Here is a 19654-nt window from a genome sequence, read left to right as displayed (position 1 = left end):
TTGTATCACTAATAATTACTCACGTAACTTCACTCAGATTTCAAACATGACCGTCAAGACAGCCACATTGCAACAATTATATTTCTTGGCCTTTTCTGCATGGATGGGAATATTGATTATCGGAATGCACAATATGATCTGTTGAGTTTCTATTCTGATTTCATACTATATTGTAATAACCCAGTAGCCACAATGCAAATATACTTGGTGCCCACTTCTCGGTTATGCCTGCTTGTATCATTGTGAAATAACAAGAAGTAAGGATTCCGTATGCATAAAACTGTTATGTTGAAACTGTACGTTTGGCACTCCACTCAGAAGAATAGTAATGTATCGATGTACAACTCAACACACATACATATAGGGTGTCTGTTGTGTTGAAACCTGGTTAATGTTTAGCGTTATTTTGTTTATCCTTGTATCATTATCTACATTTATTACATAATACTACGAGGGCTTGTCAAAAAGTTCTGAGCCTGACAAATTTTCAACTATGGGCCATAACAAAGTGAACTAGTCAATGTTGTACATAGTTTCAGTAGTTTATTGCAAGTGTATTTGGTGTTTTGACACCGTTTGTATTTTTGTGACAGCCAGTTGAACGTGATAGGGGTCCAAATGGACACAGAAATGGAAAAGAACCAGTACCAAGCAGTCATCAAGGGTTTTTTTAAATCAGAGAAAAGTACTCCCTAAGACATTCATGACCGCATGTCACAAATGTATGGGGCTAAGTGCCCTAGCTATTCCACTGTAAAACGTAGGGCAGCTATGTTAAAGGCTGGGAGAACAAGCCTTGACTGGACGTCCCTCAACTTCTATCAATGAAGATTCAATCAAGGAGATGGAAAAACATATATACTATCAATTAGACGTATTATCATTGCTCAACTTGAGGAAGAAACAGATGGAACCATTGAAACCTTTTTTCATTCACAGACTAATAAGATATCTTCTCGTTAGGTACCAAAGTTTCTCAATTCTCATCTTATGGTAAACAGAGCTGACATTCCCAGAGAAAATTTGGAGCTAATAGAGGAGGATTTCGTCAAATTAAGAAATAGATTAGTAAGGGGTGACGAAACATGAGTCTACCACTATGATCCCGAGTCAAAATATCAATCCACGGCAGGGCACCATTCTACTTCTCCGGCACCAAAGTAATTCAAGTCTTCAAGATCAGTGAAGAAAATTATAGCCACTGTATTCTCTCAAAAGGAAAAAAATGATTAGCGGTGATAAGACTTTACAAAAGAAAAGCGGCGAGGAATACTGACTGTTGAAGTTCTACTACTTCATGACAAGCTTCCTCAATCTCCATTCTCGCCAGACCTAACATCAAGTGATTTAAAACCTGTTTCCTTAACTGAAAGAACTCCTTCGTGGAAAGTGCTATGACGACAACGATGACCTCAATGCTGCCGTGAATGGGTTTTTGAGGGTGGCTTCAGAAAACTTCTTCCTGACTGGAATGATACGAAGAAGTGTATTGAAAAGCAAGGAGATTATGTTAAAAAATAAAATAACACTTGCATGTGTTAGGCTTAGAACGTTTTGACAAGCCCTCGTATGTGCAGGTAGAGATAATGTAATGGTAGACAAATAATATAATATTAATGTAACAACGTAAAATTGACGTTCTGCTAAATAAAACGCAAATGAAAACTTAACAAGAATGATCACATTAAAACGTGATCTCCATTCGCCTTTCAGTATTTGTGATACAACAAATTGGTTTTAGTGAATATTTGGGATTAAGGTATTTACCTTACATATTTCTCAGTATCGTTATCACACGGTGGCTATGTCTTGCGTAAATGTTAATGCTTGCCTGTCATATTGGTGACGGCGGCTACAGGATTGTGTAAATGTTAATGCTTGCCTGTCATATTGGTGAAGGCGGATACGGGCTTGTGTAAATGTTGATGCTTTCATGTCATATTGGTGACGGCGGTTACAGGATTGTGTACATGTTAATGCTTACCTGTCATATTGGTGAAGGCGGCTGCAGTCTTATGTAAATGTTGATGCTTGCATGTCATATTGGTGACGGCGGTTACAGGCTTGTGTAAATGTTAATGCTTGCCTGTCATATTGGTGAAGGCGGCTACAGGATTGTGTAAATGTTAATGCTTACCTGTCATATTGGTGAAGGCGGCTGCAGTCTTGTGTAAATGTTAATGCTTACCTGTCATTTTGGTGAAGTCGGCTACAGGATTGTGTAAATGTTAATGCTTACCTGTCATATTGGTGAAGGCGGCTGCAGTCTTGTGTAAATGTTACTGCTTGACTTTGATATTGGTGACGGCGGTTACAGGATTGTGTAAATGTTAATGCTTACCTGTCATTTTGGTGACGGCGGCTACAGGATTGTGTAAATGTTAATGCTTACCTGTCATATTGGTGAAGGCGGCTGCAGTCTTGTGTAAATGTTAATGCTTGACTTTGATATTGGTGATCAAAGATCTGAGGACATCCCATTACGGCTCACGTCATGCTTTTAATGAGATTGTATTTGTGACGGCGGTTACAGGCTTGTGTAAAAGTTAATGCTTGACTGTCATATTGGTGACGGCAGTAATAGGATTGTGTAAACGTTAATGTTTGACTGTCATATTGGTGACGGCAGTAATAGGATTGTGTAAACGTTAATGTTTGACTGTCATATTGGTGACGGCGGTTATAGGATTGTGTAAATGTTAAAGCTTGAGTATCATATTGGTGACGGCAATAACAGGAATGTGTAATTGTTAATGCTTGCCTGTCATATTGGTGACGGCGGTTATTGGATTGTTTAAACGTTAATGCTTAACTGGTGATATATGTTTCTATAATATGAAATTCAAATGGGTAAAACATCATATTAAAAACTGGCTAGATAAATATTTATAATAAATAACATTTAGTACAGTCTTTGTTGTAGGGTCACATTATTTATGAGTAGTTAACAGTACGTAGGATGGCGTCACTCAGGACCGTTGTGTTATGTATAAATGCACCAGTGAATAGACAAAATGTATGCATTCGATGCTAAAATGGTGCGATTTTAGGGTGGGTAAGAAACAGATTACTGCAATCGTGCATGTCAGATACCATTTATCTTACAACTCGTTCTTTCAAAGCGTTTTGAAACAACTCGTTGTAAGATAAATAGTATCTGACAGACACTCGTGTAGTAATCTCTATATCTACTGTGTATGTTTGTTCGTTATCTATGTGTTACAAGCATCCGCCGGTCCCGTACAGTGTTTGATATGGCAATTCCCCGATAGAACTGACTTTTTATGTAAACCTTCGGGTTGTTATATAAAATGTATAAGTATATCAAATGTCAATCACTGAATTGTTTGGCACAGATTTACATATTTCCAAACCGCCGTCACATAGCTGGAATATTGCTAAGTGCGTCATTAAACGCAGGGGGAAAGATGCTATGATACCCCGTCTCTCCATGAAAGGCAAACCAATCAAATTCATGCTATCTGACTCGCTAAATGCACTTCAAGCCATCAGTGGCAGATACTCAAACTCCAGGCCAAACTAAGTCAATAATATTCTAGACGAATATACAAAACTATCGGACCAAGGGCAACAGTTGGAGCTGTGTTGGATCCAATCTCACGCAGATATTCATGATATGAAAAGGCAGATCTAGACACACTGGCGAAACCAGCTCTATACAAAGCGGAGATACAGCCTATTCCCTTTACTAAAACGAGAGAATAAAAAGCCAAATACAAGCCTCCGTAGCCCCTAGATGGCTACGCAAGTGAGACGCAAGTAACATCGGCAGACTTGTACACAAAATTCAACCCCAGAACCACCAAAAACCATACTCATACACAAATGAAATTAAAGTTGATATTGCCATCACAGGCTTCAGACTCGGTCATCAAACACACTATGACAAGGTTTGTCCATCTTGCAATCAACCTAAATCTATTGCTCACTTGTTACTGGAATGTGAAGACCCAGCCCAGGCTCAGCTTAACGAGAATTGATCCTCTATCTGTGGTAGATCTCCAAAACCAAGAGATACAACAGCGAAGGCCAAACTAACTCTATTTATGAGAGATGGACAGCTACTCGAATGTATATAAACAATAAGCTAAAGATAAAAGTGAAATTATATCAATATACGAAAATAGATATCATATCAACACAAACACAGAAATTCTATGAATACTAAAACTCACAATATATATGTGTAACCTACTCACTCACATAAGTCCTAAAGAGGGACAGGTTAGCCAAAATTGCACAGGCAGAAGATAACCTCTTAAACACTTAAAGCAACAACAACAATAATACCACCAAAATGGCAAATGCGCAAGTGAGAGTGACTTTACTAGAGAGTGTGAGAGGCGGACAGCAACTGTGCTATGGCAGGTTTAGATTTCGTTGCAAAAGTGTACATAATGCAACAAAGTATTAGAGATGTTCTCTCGTCGGGTGTACTGCACGCCTTTCAACTCATGAAGACAGACTCAACAAGGTTGAAGAACTGGACAACATTCATCCTACTGAACCATTTGAGATGGAAGTAGCAGCATTCAAGGCCAAGCTCATCTCCCCTTACCTACCATCTATGGAGATGAAATGTCAACACTAAGACGTCACCATGAAGTTAGGTGTTGCTAAGGGAGATTCCGTCCATCAATTCCATGAAGACTATCCTTTTCAGGAGTGCCACAAGACCATCCCATGTTTTCCTGCCTTCCGTCCCGAGATACAGCTTGAAGACAAGTTCTCCAACACCAAAGGCGGCGACCAGATTCTGTACAGAATCAACCATGAAATCCTTCTATTCACCACTACTAAGAATATTGAACACCTGTGTGTGTCCTATATTCTATACTGTGATGATACATTTTCTATTGCTCCACGCCTGTTTGAGCAGATCTACTGCCTTCATGCTGAGTTTGAAGGACACATATTCCCCTTAGTGTGTACCCTCCTACCCAATTAAACAAAAGCTACACATGTGTGGGTATTCGAATATTTGCGTGAGAAGGCATCTGACTTGAACCTAAAATTCACTCCAAAGGTTATTCAACTTGATTTCGAGCTGCCTATCCACAATCCCTCCTGTAGTGGGTTTCCAACAATCACAGTTGTCAGAGGGTGCTTCTTCCATCACACGCAAAGTATATAGAGACGTGTGCGAAAAGCAGGGCTGGCTGTCAACTACAAGGCAGACCCTGATGTGTCGAGTGGGGGAAGAAGTGTGGTCGGAGACGATTGCCGATATCCCTGCAGGACCTAAGATTACCCCCTTCATGGACTTTGTGACAACATCTTGCGTTGAAGGGAATCAGTTCAGTCCTGACATCTGGAACCACTTTGGCAACTTTGGCCACCAGACTAATAACAATCTTGAAGGGTGGCACCACAAGATGAACCAGAAGAGCCACCCTAACGTCTATGAGAGTGGTTCAGCTATTTCAGAGAGAGTAGTCCATCACCGAAATCAGCATCCCGAGATTGAACGGCAATCCCTCTGCTACTCCCCGAAACGTTATGGCCAGATCAACGCACACCTCAGATCATTGAAGGACGACCTCCTCAAACACCATCTGTCTGACATTGACTACACAAACCCGTGTCATTGAACCGTGTCCTTACTGGTCCCGAGAATACCAATAGGATTTTTCCTCCTACTTATCAAATTTGGCACTCCTGGGCCGACACCAATCGGAATCAATCTGACAATCAGCATACTGTTATTTGTTTTTATGTTTTCCAATGTAACCAAGAGAATAAGTGGGGTAATGCAGGTAACTACTGTCGTCGTTCAATTTCTATTGAAGTTTCCTGATCATTGTAATGTATAAATTTTAATTCCATAACTCGTGTTACGATACTCTTTCCATGAATATTCTCAAACACGTGAGCCAATATATATGCAACAACTAGTCGAATGGATCTCTCAAAATAGGAGACAATGCTACACAGTGTAAAATCTGAATTTCGCCTTGTTTATATTTCAAACAAGTAAAGTTGCCCAAACCCAGCGTTCGCGTCCACACCTAATTTATTTTGCTTGATTTCATCCTAATAATTTGTATGAGTGACAAAGGCCATTTGACATTATGAAGAATTCAGGGATATATGTATCGCAGCTGAGATTGAGGTGAGGCAAGGTGAAATGGGGTTTAATGTCGTGTCCAAGATTATTGCACTTATATAGCGACGTGCATGCACTTGTCTGTGTGGTGTGTGTGTGTGTGTGTGTGTGTGTGTGGCTTCTTGTACTAGTCCGGTCTGATGCCGATTTATAGTGCTAGCCCACTGAGATACCATGCCGCAGTTTAACATGAATACCCCACTCAGACACAGTATACTGACTCCGAGCCGACCAGTCTTGTTTTAGCCCCTTTATGCCAGACAACAACAAGTACCATCTTTTAACGTCTTTTGGTATGACGAGCCCGGGGATCGAACCCCGGACCTTCCGCTCTCCGGGTAGATGCTCTACCTCAAGACCAAGGAGGCGGTCCCACGTCTGAGATTGAAATATACGTCATGTAATAGGCGTCTCATAACCAGCATCCTTGTAATGTGATTTTGTAAACACTAACACTATCCATTATGGCAGAAAGTACACTTCGGCGTTTGTGTTTTCGTATTTTCCAAAACATTTTAAACGATTCTAGGCTTAACGGCGACGTTTCAGAATTATCATTGGTGATAAATATAAGTTGAGGAGGACGCATCCCTGTTTTATCTCACATTTCATCTGACATTACATCAAGACTAGCTTTCGTGTGAAGATCACTTTCACCCTGGTGTTCATCCTATCATCATATTTTGTATTTAATACGGCTATTTAATATTCAACTACCCTTCTATTGCATACTGCTATTTTTACTGCCGTGCAGTAATTTGTATTGATGTGAAAACCTAGTTTTTGGTATAATCCAATTGTTGATTTATACCATTTGTTTGTTTCACACTAAATCCTTTTACGTACAAATTTCTGGATTAACGAATTGTTTCAATTTTGGACTCGACACGTAATGTGGTCCCAAAGTGGGGCAGGTCAGCTGAAAATTGCAAACACAGAAGTTGACCTCTTAAACACTTAAAGCAACACCAACAGGTCTTAGTTATGTCACAGGTCCCGTACTGTGTACGTACCTCACACCACATCCCTTGCCCACTAAGCTTAGTTCATTCACCAGCTCAAATTGCACGGTAGTCAATCAACCAGGCCCCTTGGACTGACAAATATGAACTCAGAGATGGAGATTGCGGACTTTCATAAATTACAATTGTTTAGAGCCCGCTCAACACCCAACGCAACCGAACTGAAGGGAATCTCTTCATGTTAAGAGGAAAGCCACCATGACCTGTAATCAAGCCGGGGGGCACGGGTGGCCCAGTCGTCTAAGGCGCCGCGATTCGCTGTGCAGAGTTGCGTCCCTTGGGCACGCCAGAAACCTATGATTGTGGGTTCGAATCCCGGTTCGCCCCGATTATGTTTCTAGGTTTGTCAGCACCATACCCGTGCTCGTGGGTTTCACCGAAGTGGTAAACGTCTGAGACCTGCATCACTTAGGGCTTTCCTCCCACATTAAGCTGACACGCCGTGATATAACTGGAATAATGTTAAAAGCGGCGTTAAACCCAACTCACTCACTCACTCACTGTAATCAAGCCACACTGAATTACTCTGACCGTTTTCAGGACAGATTTATGTTCTTCAACTTCAACCAAAGAAAACATCGATTCTCCTGCCCTCTGGTCTAATTGCCCCAACAAAAACAACCTCAACTTAGCCCACCCAAGGCTAAACTCGAACAGAGAAGACCATATATAATCTCAGCCCAACAAAAGATCATAAAACAAATGGCGGCAAGTAGTGTCGCACACTTCCACGAAGTTCTAAATAAGATCCGGACAGTTCACAATAAGAGCTTAAGCACAAAAGCATTATTATTAGAACAAATAAGTGTGAAAGGGGCTATTTTGTTGTTGGGGACAACGTCACAGAATCAGTTTTTTTGTGCGACAGAGGGGTCCAATGGAGGAGAGTGACCTGAGGCAAGGATCAAATCATTCTTGAGTGATGTTTTAAGGGATTGATTCGAGCCTGCTGCACTAGTATCACATAACCTTCCACAGACCTTATTTCAGAGGTTTTTGTTAAAACAATCTACAGATAGCCTTGTACCTTATCTGGCTGAGTTTACTTTAATGCAGGAAACATCATACTTTCCTGAAGACTGGAGATTTGGTATTATCTTCCCTCTCCACAAACAAGGTTTCGTTTGTTGTTTGTTTGTTGTTAAACGCCGCACTCAGCAATATTCCAGCTATATGACGGTCTGTAAATAATCGAGTTTGGACCAAACAATCCAGTGATTGACATCATGAGCATCGATCTACCCCCATCGGGATACAATGAAATGCATAAACCAAGTCAGCGAGCCTGACCACCCGACCCTGTGTGTCGCCTCTTATGTCAAGCAGAGTCGCCTTTTACAGCAAGCATGGTTATTCGAAACGGGATCTTCATGGGTCAACGAGGTTCAGTGAATGATACAAATAGAGACATGGTGTTATCAAGCATTTTTAACAAAGTGTTCATATATATCATTATCAAAAGATAAGTATTCTGGGTTGATGCTTTTGAAAAGATTAGTTAGTCACCATCTGGTTTCAGGCAAGGGTACACGACAATTGATGATATACTTTAGTATACTGAGTCAAATTAAAAACTTCACATTTTTAAAAGTAATCCCATATATGATATACAAGGGACAAATGTATCAGAGAAGGTAATTCTTAATCATTAATGTCCAAAGAAGGATTTTAATAAACGGTGGTAACTATAATTGGTTCCAAGCACCAAGCACGGTATTCGGTAATAACATCAAGAGTTTAAATCATAAGTCCCAAGCACGAGAATCTGATGGCACACAAGTTCAGTAGCGTGTATGGCCACCATGTGCGTTGATAACTGCCACACAACGCCTCCGCATGGACCTTGTGATGCTTGTGAACACATGATTGGGAAGACGACGCCATTGTTGCTGCAAAATGGTGCCAAGATCTTGCAAATTCTGTGGTTGGTTCTGGAGAGTGAGCAGACTTCTGCCAAGAGCATCCCAGACGTGTTCAATGGGATTGAGGTCGGGACGTTGACTCCCGCATTCTGAAGGAAATTCCTTGTCAAAATTGCTGTGTGGGGTCTGGCATTGTCGTGTTGGAAGATCAAACCGGGTCCCTGTGCTGCCATAAAAGGCAGAAATTCTGGTGCCAGTACCTGGTCGCGGTAAGCAGCAGCGTTGAGGTTGCGACGGATGACAAGAAGCCTGGAACGTGCATTGCCACAGAAAGCACCCCACACCGTGACACTTCCGCCTCGAAATCTGTCAACTTCCTGTACACAACACAGGGGGTAACGTTCATGACGGCGCCTCCACACCCTCGCCCTACCATGAGCAAATCGAAGTTTGAGTCGGGATTCATCACTGAAGACGACTTGATTCCAATTCTTCTGAGTCCATCGTAAGTGTCGCTGTGCCCACAACTGACGTTGACGTCCGTGTTATTGAGTCAGAATCGGCCCGCAGTATGGCCGTCGTGCTTGAAGGTGAGCAGTTCTCAGACGGTTTCGAACTCAGTCTACCCCTAAACAGTTCATTTCTGGTTGATGTAGCCGTCCAAAATCGGTTACGGAGGTGACGTAAGACAATCTGACGATCCTCTGCATGCGATGTCACACGTGGTCGACCTGGCCGAGGGCGATCAGCGGTGGTACCCGTTTGCTGTAGACGCGTCTGTAAATCATAAACAGTCCGTCGTCTACAACCCATTGTCCTTGCGCCTTCAGCTACGGACGTTCCCGTCTGCAACATGCCAATGGCACGTTCACGTTGCACAAAAGGCGTGGCATGACAAATGGCCGTAAAAACTTTTTTTTTTATTGTGTTTTTCTTTTTTTGTTAGTGACTGCTAACAAGTATGGATGAAAACACGTGCGGTATTATGGCCACATGACCAGTTGCACGTGAAAAAACACTTTTGCCACTATAGTGCTGTGCACATGATTTTGGTCGATTTCCCAGCACAAAAACGGATGTTATCTGAGGACAATACGTGGCCATTTCTGCTTAAATACACCATAAGGGCCCACAATGATAACTGGTCAAAATGTTAAAATTTTAGGATTGTGAAGTTTTTAATTTGGTAAGGTATAGTTATGTTGCAAACAATACTACAAACGTAGTTAGAAAAGTGGTAAATTATACGCTATATTTTTTTATTTTACTCAAGCCTTTGATTCTGTTAGCAGAAATAAATTATGGTTACGTTTAAAATCAAGGTCTCAGCAGTACATTTGGGGAGTTATCTATGAGACGGTAAAAGGTTGTGTGTGAAATAACGGTATACCTTTGATAGTATATTGGCGTTAAACAAGGGTGCATTTTTAATCCATATTTGTTCTTCTTTATCAACGAATCAGCTAAAAAAAGTCAGCAAAGCTGTTCTGATGGCATCCAACTTGATGGTGTGTAAGATATTAGAGCTACCTCCCTTTGCAGCCAAGTCACTGGACCCCCTTTTTACCGGATGTGCCAACCGTGTAATTATGGCAATAAACAAAGACGGAACACCGCATGTCGTTCCCTATTATTTATTTGTCCAAGCAAGCAAACAGTCCAGTGCAAGTTTTGCAATCATTCTTAGTGTGTAAGAACATTACAGGATGTAAGAGTCATGGATCTTTCCGGAATCCCAACCCCATCTATGGACTCGGAATCATCAAACCTGCCTGATGCATGGAGGTGTTTTAAGGAGCATGTGCAACTGATATTCGACGGACCGTTGGCGGAAAAATCGGAAGAATCTAAGTGCTCATATTTCCTACATTGGGTGGGAGAAAAAGGCAAAGATGTTTACAATACATGGACAGGCATTTCTGATGATGACAAAAAGTTTCTTCAGAGTTACTACACTTGATAGGCTGTATACGTCTTGCGAAGCAGAACTCTGTTTTCACAAGGTACAAGTCCAAGGGTCATCTCACTTTGATCAGTTTTTGACTAAATTAAAACTGCTAGCTACAAATTGTGCATTTCATGCGTCTAAAGTGAAGTAAATCATTGAACACCTTGATTAAACACATACAAAGTTTTAGAAAATATCTGTCGATCAGTTGAGGGTAGATCTGCTTTGCAAATCCTACTGTCGATCGAAATCTGCACGTTCAATTCGTGTTGAGAAATCTAGAAAACCTCTTGATAAGAGCACCATTCTTTCAGAATATGCTGATGTGTTTGAGGGCAATGGGTTCTTTCCAGGTGAGTGTACATACACATCGATCCAAGTGCTATCCCTTTTGTTCACCCACCACGCAAAGTCCCAGTCGTACATCGTAAGAGACTTTGAGATCGGGATATTGGACTATCAGACTGGTTGAGGAATCTTCATTTCTCACAACTTTCAACACCCGGTATGGACGTTATAGATTTCTTAGACTACCCTTTTGGATACGTTCAGCGCAAAATTTCACCGAAGGACTAGATGGCGTTGCATCCATAGTTGATGATATCCTGGTGCACGGACGTACACCATATGAACATGATCACAACCTGCAGAATATGCTTTCTTGCTCCCGTGACAAATGTATTAAGCATAACAAAGATAAGTTTTAAGTCGCCGTTACAGAGATCGAGTGCTTTGGACATATCTTGACCAAACCCAACTAAGATCTCTACTATGCTCAGTGGATCCAACACGTGACCGCTCTGAATGGGAAACAAGTATTGTAATGGTGAATTATTTAGCTGAGGTTGCTCCTAATCTGTCCCATATCACCATTCCTCTGCGACTGCTCCTTCCAATAGATGTCGAGTTTGTGTGGGATCATCCTCAGTCCACAGCGTTATAGAGAATATGACCCAGACAAGGATCTAATGCTTAAAGTTGATGCATCCCAGTATCGTCTTGGTGCCACTCTCTTACATGGGAAGTCTGTCACATGTGCATTTAAGTCATTGATACCCACATAGGTCAATTATGTGCAAATTAAAAAAGAAATGTTTGCTATCCTGTTCGGCTGTAAGCGTTTCCATCAGTATGTGCATGGTCGTGAAGGTCAAGTCTGATCATAAACCTCACATTTTTATTGTGAAGAAGCCTCTCGCTGTCGCCCAAGCATGGTTACAGTGTATGATGCTGAAACTATAAAAGTACGACCTTACAGTTGAACACAAACCTAGGAAGGAAATAGTAGCAGCTTTCACGCAAGTCTGTGCCTGATACCTACCCGCACCTTCCATAAGGTATTGACGCACATGTCCATATGGTAATAGCCAATGTTCCTGTCAGTGACAAGAAGATAGAGGATATTAGACGAGCCACAGAAGCTGATCCTCAGTTCTCCTTACTCAACCAAACCTACAACAATCATAGAAGGTTGGCCTGAACATAGCAAGCAATGTCTAGGGACGATGCTTTTATTCTGGGACTTCAGAGACCAGCAAGCCATCATGGATAGTATCATAGTCAAGGGTCAGAAAGTCGTCATACCCAAGCCCCTATGGACAGGTTAGCTTGGCACAATTCACAACAGACATATGGGAGTCGACAAGTGCCTCCGACGTGACATTTTGTTTGGGCCCAAGATGTCAAATGACATCACAATCCTTGTACTCAACTGTTCTGTATGTCAAGAGAGAAGTTACTCTAATCCCAAGGAGCCCCTCGTATCGCATGACATTCCCTGTCGGCCACAGACTTCTTTTTATGGGACAACCATGATTTTGTAGTCATTGTTCACAGCAGGCAAGGATGTATTTGAGACATGAGACATGGGATACCGGATAAGGTGGTATCTGACAATGGCCCCTGATACTCCTCACAAAACCCAATTTGCAATTTGAAATTTGTAAAACTGTCCAAACCATCAAGCGCATCTTTCCAAAACAAAAAACAGATGGCAGAGATCCACACATTGGCATTCTAGAGTACCGTACTTCCCTAATGGAGGCAAATCACCCACTCAGCACTCTCTCAGCTCCTCAGCAACTTTACCAAGTGCCCAACTACTGCCTGGATATTGTGATCATTCTCTGTACCAGGAGGTACTACACCTAAATCGGAAAAAAGCACTACTACGATAGTACTGCCAAGCTCTTGTTGTCCCTTAAAACAGGAGAAGCAATTCGTGTACGACAACACAATGACTTGTGGACACCTGCAGTTGTCACAAAGAAGCACAATTCCAGGTCTTACACTGTTCACACGGCAATGGAGCAGAATGTCGTTGCAATCGACGTCACCTACTAAGGCGTGTCAAATGACATACCTAATATGAGTGTTCACCAGACTGACAAACCTGGTACAACTTATCATGATATCCCTGAGGTCAAACCCTCAGATGACCCTGTAAAATCACCAATCACATCGCCAGGAAAGTTATTGACAGTACCAATAAGCAATATGTTACTCGTTCGGGTCGAGTTGTCAAACCCAAGACTATTACCTCAGTGTAGTGTTTACCAGTTTTAGCTCACTATGGTTGTAAGACTAAACAGCAGGCGAACACAGTAGGTTCGTGTATTCCACTTCACACTACAATTTTTGTAACAAGTTATAATCAGCTTTTAAGAGCGTAGTTGTTAATTCAAGTTGTTCACGTGCCAGGTATGACTGAATTAATTGAATATGATCAATATCATGTGTCTACTCATCTATTTTACAGTTGCCATTTTCAGTGCTCCGTAGTTCACGCATTGTCATTATTGTATACTGAACCGCAAAAGAAACGTCACCCAAAGTAACATTGCATGAAAAGTTGTCATTTGAATATCTGGGTATATTTTGTCCAAGTTTCTAAAATTTAACATTACCTTGTCCGTAAAAATGAAATTTGATGATAAAAAACAAAGAAGAAGAAAATAAAACCGATCGCCAAAATGCATAATGGCAACGGCCATGGTAACCCGATGCACATGAGTTCCGTGCAAATTGAAATGCACATGCGTTCCCCCATTTCTTGCCCTGAAAAATCCACCCAGATCGGATAACATTCATTCGTTATTGAATTGATACAACATGCCGAGATTGGCAAGAAAACAGCGACACCAAGTCCTTGGACGATTGCAAGCTGGACAAACCGCCCGGCAAGTAGCCAATGCATTTCAAGTCCACGTGAGGATCATATACATGCTGCAGCAGCGGTACCAGACCACCAACACTGCAGATGACCGACCATGTAGTGAAAGACCAAGGGTCACCACCCGACGTCAGGATCGTCAGATTGTGCGACAGCATCTTCAAGATCGCTTTGTTACTGCTGCGTAAAAAACTGCTCGACAGACGATGGGGACACACCAGCGACACATTAGTGCAGACACTGTGCATCAACGATTGACGAGCAGACACCTCCACTGTCACAGGCCACACCCAGGACCCATTCTGACACCACGTCATCGCCGGGACCGTCTTCAGTGGGCAACACAGCACCAGCATTGGTGCCACCAGCATTGCAGAACAGTCCTCTTCTCAGACGAGAGCTGTTACTGTATCTCAACAACAGATGACAGAGAGAAAGAGAGTCTGGCGACGCCGTAGGGAACGTTATTCGGATGCTTGTTTTGGTGAGAAAGACTCGTGGGGTGGTCCGAGCATCATGGTGTGGGGTGGAATTGGTCTTGCACAGAGGGTCGGTCCTGTGATCTTCCAGTACATAGGTCCAGGGAGAGGCAATGGTGTCACAGCAGCTCGTCACATCGATCAAGTCTTGAGACCACACGCCATACCTCATTTTGCACGTCGCTGCAACCACGAGTTTCAGCATGATAACGCCCGTGCCCACACTACGACAGCAACAAGAGACTTCCTACAGCAGAATGGATCAGAACCATTGAGCACCTGTGGGACGAGATTCAAAGACTGCTGAATGACGTCCGACCAAGTCCGACAACTGCAGCTGAACTGCGTCAGGCGTTCCCCAGAGTGCTCAAGTGCCTATGGCCTTCATCAGCCGCCTCATCCATTCAGTCTATCGACGTTGATGCCAAGGCGGACACACGAGATACTGACTTGTGATGCCATTTTCTCAGAGACTAGTGTTGTGTTTCACTTTAAGAACATTTGACACTTTAATTTTAGTCCTGATGATCAGTTTTGCCAAATTTCATCTTTTTCATATGTCTCAAAATATGTTTACAGTGTTTGGACAATTAAGGTTTGTCATATATCTATCCATGGTGACGTTTCTTTTGCGGTTCAGTATATAATGCCATCAATTGCTGTGATGGTGTGTAAGATATTAGAGTTACCTACCTTGGCAGTCAAGTCTTTTTACTGTATATACCACCCGTGTAATGATGGCAATAAACAAAGACGGAACACCACGTGTCGTTCCCTATTATTTATTCGTCCAAGCAAGCAAGCAGTCCAGTGCTACAATCATTCTTCGTGTGTAAGAACACTACACTAGCTAGAAGAGAAAAATGGTGACATCCAGGGAATGCATTAGATGTCTTATCATTCTATAAGCACTTGGGTGTATATTTTACAAATCGATTGTCATGGAAGATGCATGGTAACCAAGCTGCTGTACAAGCTAAGATCTTAATTGAAAATATATCCTATGGTACATTCTTTAATGTGGAATGTTGACAAAATACTGGTTTAAATTAGTTAAAATGCCTAAAACAAGATACCCAAAGAAATGTTAAAGCATGCTATTAGTCGATGGTCAACAAGGGCAGACTAACAAGGCAACTGCTGTTAACCATCAGCTTTATTCATGTGGTATTCATGTGGTAATGTATGGACAGTACAGGACACGGATATTTCATAGATACTTTCACTTAGACTTCGAAAGATATGAACATTTCCCCCTATCATTATCCAGTAAACTGCCAACTTATTCCCTCTTTGAAAACAGTTTCTGTAGAGGGCAATACATATGTAATGTAACACTAAAACATTTCGAATTGCACTTGCAAGATTCAGATGTAGTTCACACGAATTCATTATCGAAACGGGAAGATATATGGGGATCTTAGGAGAACATAGAATTGTTAGTTTTGTGATTTAAACACTGTTGAACATGAGTACCATTTCTTACTAAAACGTCCGCTGTATGCTGAACTCAGATAACAGCTCACTGATACATATTACATGTGTAGATGCAATATTTCCTAATGTTTCAAAGTATGAACTGTTAGTGAAATGACATGAAATCAAGTTAAAATTATGACAGTTCATTTAACTTAATATTCATGGTTGTCCATGTGTATACAATGTTTACATATTCTCAGTAACTTTCCACTACCTCGTGACCTTAACCTTCATGTGCAATGTCAAAGCTCACAGGTCATGTCGCAACCTCTTCAAAGCTCATGCATTTCGAAGCACATGCTCACCAGTGTGTATTGGACCTCCATGCTGCCAGGTTCTCACCTTACTGCCTCCTATATTTGAACTATGTAAAGACATATTTTTCTGAACCTCATCAACTTTTCAACGCTTCAATTCGTCACCAACTCGTCATCAACTTGTCATCAACTGTCACCAATTGTTCTTAAAGCCATGGCTCTAACTATAAACTGTACTACGTTAAACGTCACGAAATAAACCCTGTTGATGCGAGTGTTAGTTTTGTCATCTTGCATCCACATTAGTTCAGAAAAATATACAGACAGTAGGGTGTAATTTTTGGTAAAATTGCAGTATATTCAACGTCCGTAATGGATGCCAATACACACTCATCTTAGACTGTTCAAAACGGTTATCACTTACAGTCCGGGATACGTTTGAAGTTGATTTTGAACTGTTTATTGCTTAACAATACAGGGATTTAACGTTTAACCGTGTGGCAATTTATCGCACAACAGGTGTTAATTGTTGAAAAGTGACATCTGTATTCTTAAAAGTTAAAGAGTAATGGCTAGAAGAGACATGAGGGATTACTCTGACGTCCCCAATCCTGTAGAAGAGGACGAACACTGGGACACGTTGGGAGGTGAAGAGAATATGGACACTTCACAACGTCCAGTACGACAGAGAATTCTTACGGAGAATGGCAAAAGTGAATACTGCCGCTCTTTTTGCGTTGAATCAGTGCAAAAATGAACTTGTTTCTCTTATGAACAATCATGATAATTTGCATTTAGTTAAATCTTTTCTTGATAATTTTGCTGCTTTGTTTTCCAGTTACGAAAATAGCTCTCAGATCCATTCCAGTGAACTTGACACTCCTGAGGAGAAAGTGAAGTCTATTCAGCATGCTGTGGTTAAGCTGAATGAAGCTAATGGTTTCAGGGATTGGTAGTGAGTTGAATCCAACGTGTTGAACGTGAGTTGTCTGATCAAGTTAACAGAGAATCCATTTCAAAACAAAATTCTGTAAATCAGTGGGCTATCTAAGCTCTACTAGGTCTGCTCATATTTTTGAGAAAGCGAAACTTGCTGAGCTCCGTCCAGAAAAGGCTATGCTGCATTCTATGACACAGGCCCAGACATCTATGCATGAAACACAGTTGAAGAAGAAAGAGCTTGAACTAGACATGGAGATCGCCAAGACCAGTGCAAGAGAACAAATATTTGCCGATGCTGAGGTAAAGTCAACAACAGAGATGAAGTTAAAGATCCGATCCTGCGAATCACTGCACTGACCGGCCTTCTTGGCAACTGTCGAATCCTTGTTCCAATCTTGTACATTACAACATTGATCACTCCTCGCAACCAAGGTTAGATCCTAATGCAAATGACTTTCTGCCAGAAAATAGGAATATTTCAATGAACTTTGATCAAGATCATGAATGTGTATCTGATAATCAACTTCATTCATCAAACCATGTTTTCCTAGAGACTCAAAGACAAATGGCCAACGCCATGTTTTTACCACAACCGGAAGTCAGCAAGTTCAAGGGTGACCCAATGGAATATGCGGCTTTCTTGATGGCGTTCGATGCCCGGATTGTTCCACACACGCAGACCGATGCTGATAGCCTTTACTACCTAGATCAACAGTTGCAGGGAGAGGCAAAGGATCTTGTTTCTGGATGTCTCTACATGCATGTAAATACTGGCTGCAGCAAGGCAAGAGATCTATTGATGAAAGAATATGGTGACCCATATAAAGTTTGTACAGCATACTTGAACAAAATTCTTTCATGACCCGTATTGAAAATTGATGACTATGCGGGACTTAAAGAGTTCTCCTTTCTCCAAATTAAATGTTGCTATGTAATGCAAAACATCTCACACATGCTCGGTCTTAATCATGCTCCACATATGCAAGCAATTGTCTTAAAGCTTCCACAGTATCTGCAGACCAAGTGGAGGGATCGCGTAACCCAAGCAAGGATTCGAAACCACGTCATTGGTTTTCCAGACCTGGTCGACTTCATAGGCTTTGCAGCCAAGTCGGCAAACGAACCAACGTTCGGTAAGCAAGCTTTGACCAACTTACACGATGCATCATATCACAAGGGGACCCACAACAAGCCCAAGCAGATGTCTCACAGGAATCAGTCAACCAGTTTAGCAACTCAAGTTGGAAACGACAATTCACAAGGTAAACGATTTTCTTAAACTTGTTATTTGTGCAAACAGCCTCACGATCTTGATGACTAGATCCTTTGCACAAAAGTCTCTCAGCGAGAAGGGTGACTTCTTAAAGAAAAGTAACCAATGTTTCATTGCTATGGCCTCAATCACTCTGCTAAAGGTTGTCTGAAAAGACGCACTTGCAAAACCTGTAGTAGATGTCATCCTATCGCTATGTACGATAATAACTTCCAGCCACTGAAAAAGCCAAACGAAGTAGTGTCTGAAAGAAGTAACAAGCAATGTAAAACCTGTCAAACAGGTTCATGCTGCTGCAAGTTGTAATACCTCAAAGTCAAACAACTGTATCAAAACTGTTCTTCAACCTATTCTTCCCGTAAATGTGAAACAGAAGGGAAGTAATCGGGTTATCACTACATATGCCATGTTGGATAACGGTAGTACAGGCTGCTTTATCACGGAAGATCTATGAGATTGACTTGGTGCCAAGCGTTTGCCTACTGTATTAAAGCTTCAGACAATGAATGGTATAGATTTTGTCATGACATCTGATGTAGATGACCTTGTGGTTTCAGATCTTGACGACACGCAGCACGTAGATTTGCCACGTACATTTTTCAAAGATGTTATGCCCGTAGATCATGATCACATTCCGAAGCCTGAACTACTGAAACAATTTTCTCATCTTAAAACTGTTTCTGACAAATTACCAGTACACATGCCTAATCTTGACATTGGTTTACTGATAGGCAGCAACTGTTCACTTGTGTTACTGCCATTAGAGGTTGTTCCACCCCTAGGTGAAGGACCCTTTGCAGTTCTTTATAGGCATGGTTGGACAATTAATGGTCCAATACAGCTCAAACACAATCTTTCCAACAACACTTTAGTATGTAATAGAATTGTTCTGAAAGAAATGCAAAAGTCAAAAGAATGCATTTCTCCCTGAAACAGTTTTGAAATTGTTTGAGTTAGACTTCAACGAGCATGATCTTGGATCGACTCCAAACGAACAAGGCTATTCTGTTGAAGATCGTCGTTTTATGAAAGACACTGAACAAAATCTCAAATTCGTTGATGGCCATTTTGAAATTCCTCTTCCATTTAGAGA

General features: G+C 41.5%; 1 pseudogene; it reads left to right on the top strand.

Moving 5' to 3' along the window:
* Window positions 1–18267: 18267 nt before the first annotated feature.
* LOC139455774 (uncharacterized) lies at window positions 18268–19492 on the top strand (annotated as a pseudogene).
* The last annotated feature ends 162 nt before the right edge of the window (window positions 19493–19654 follow it).

Source organism: Haliotis cracherodii, unplaced genomic scaffold (assembly GCF_022045235.1).
Source record: "Haliotis cracherodii isolate W230 unplaced genomic scaffold, xgHalCrac1.p SCAF_1, whole genome shotgun sequence".
Lineage (NCBI taxonomy): Eukaryota > Metazoa > Mollusca > Gastropoda > Lepetellida > Haliotidae > Haliotis > Haliotis cracherodii.
This window is presented reverse-complemented; position numbering and strand designations above follow the sequence as displayed.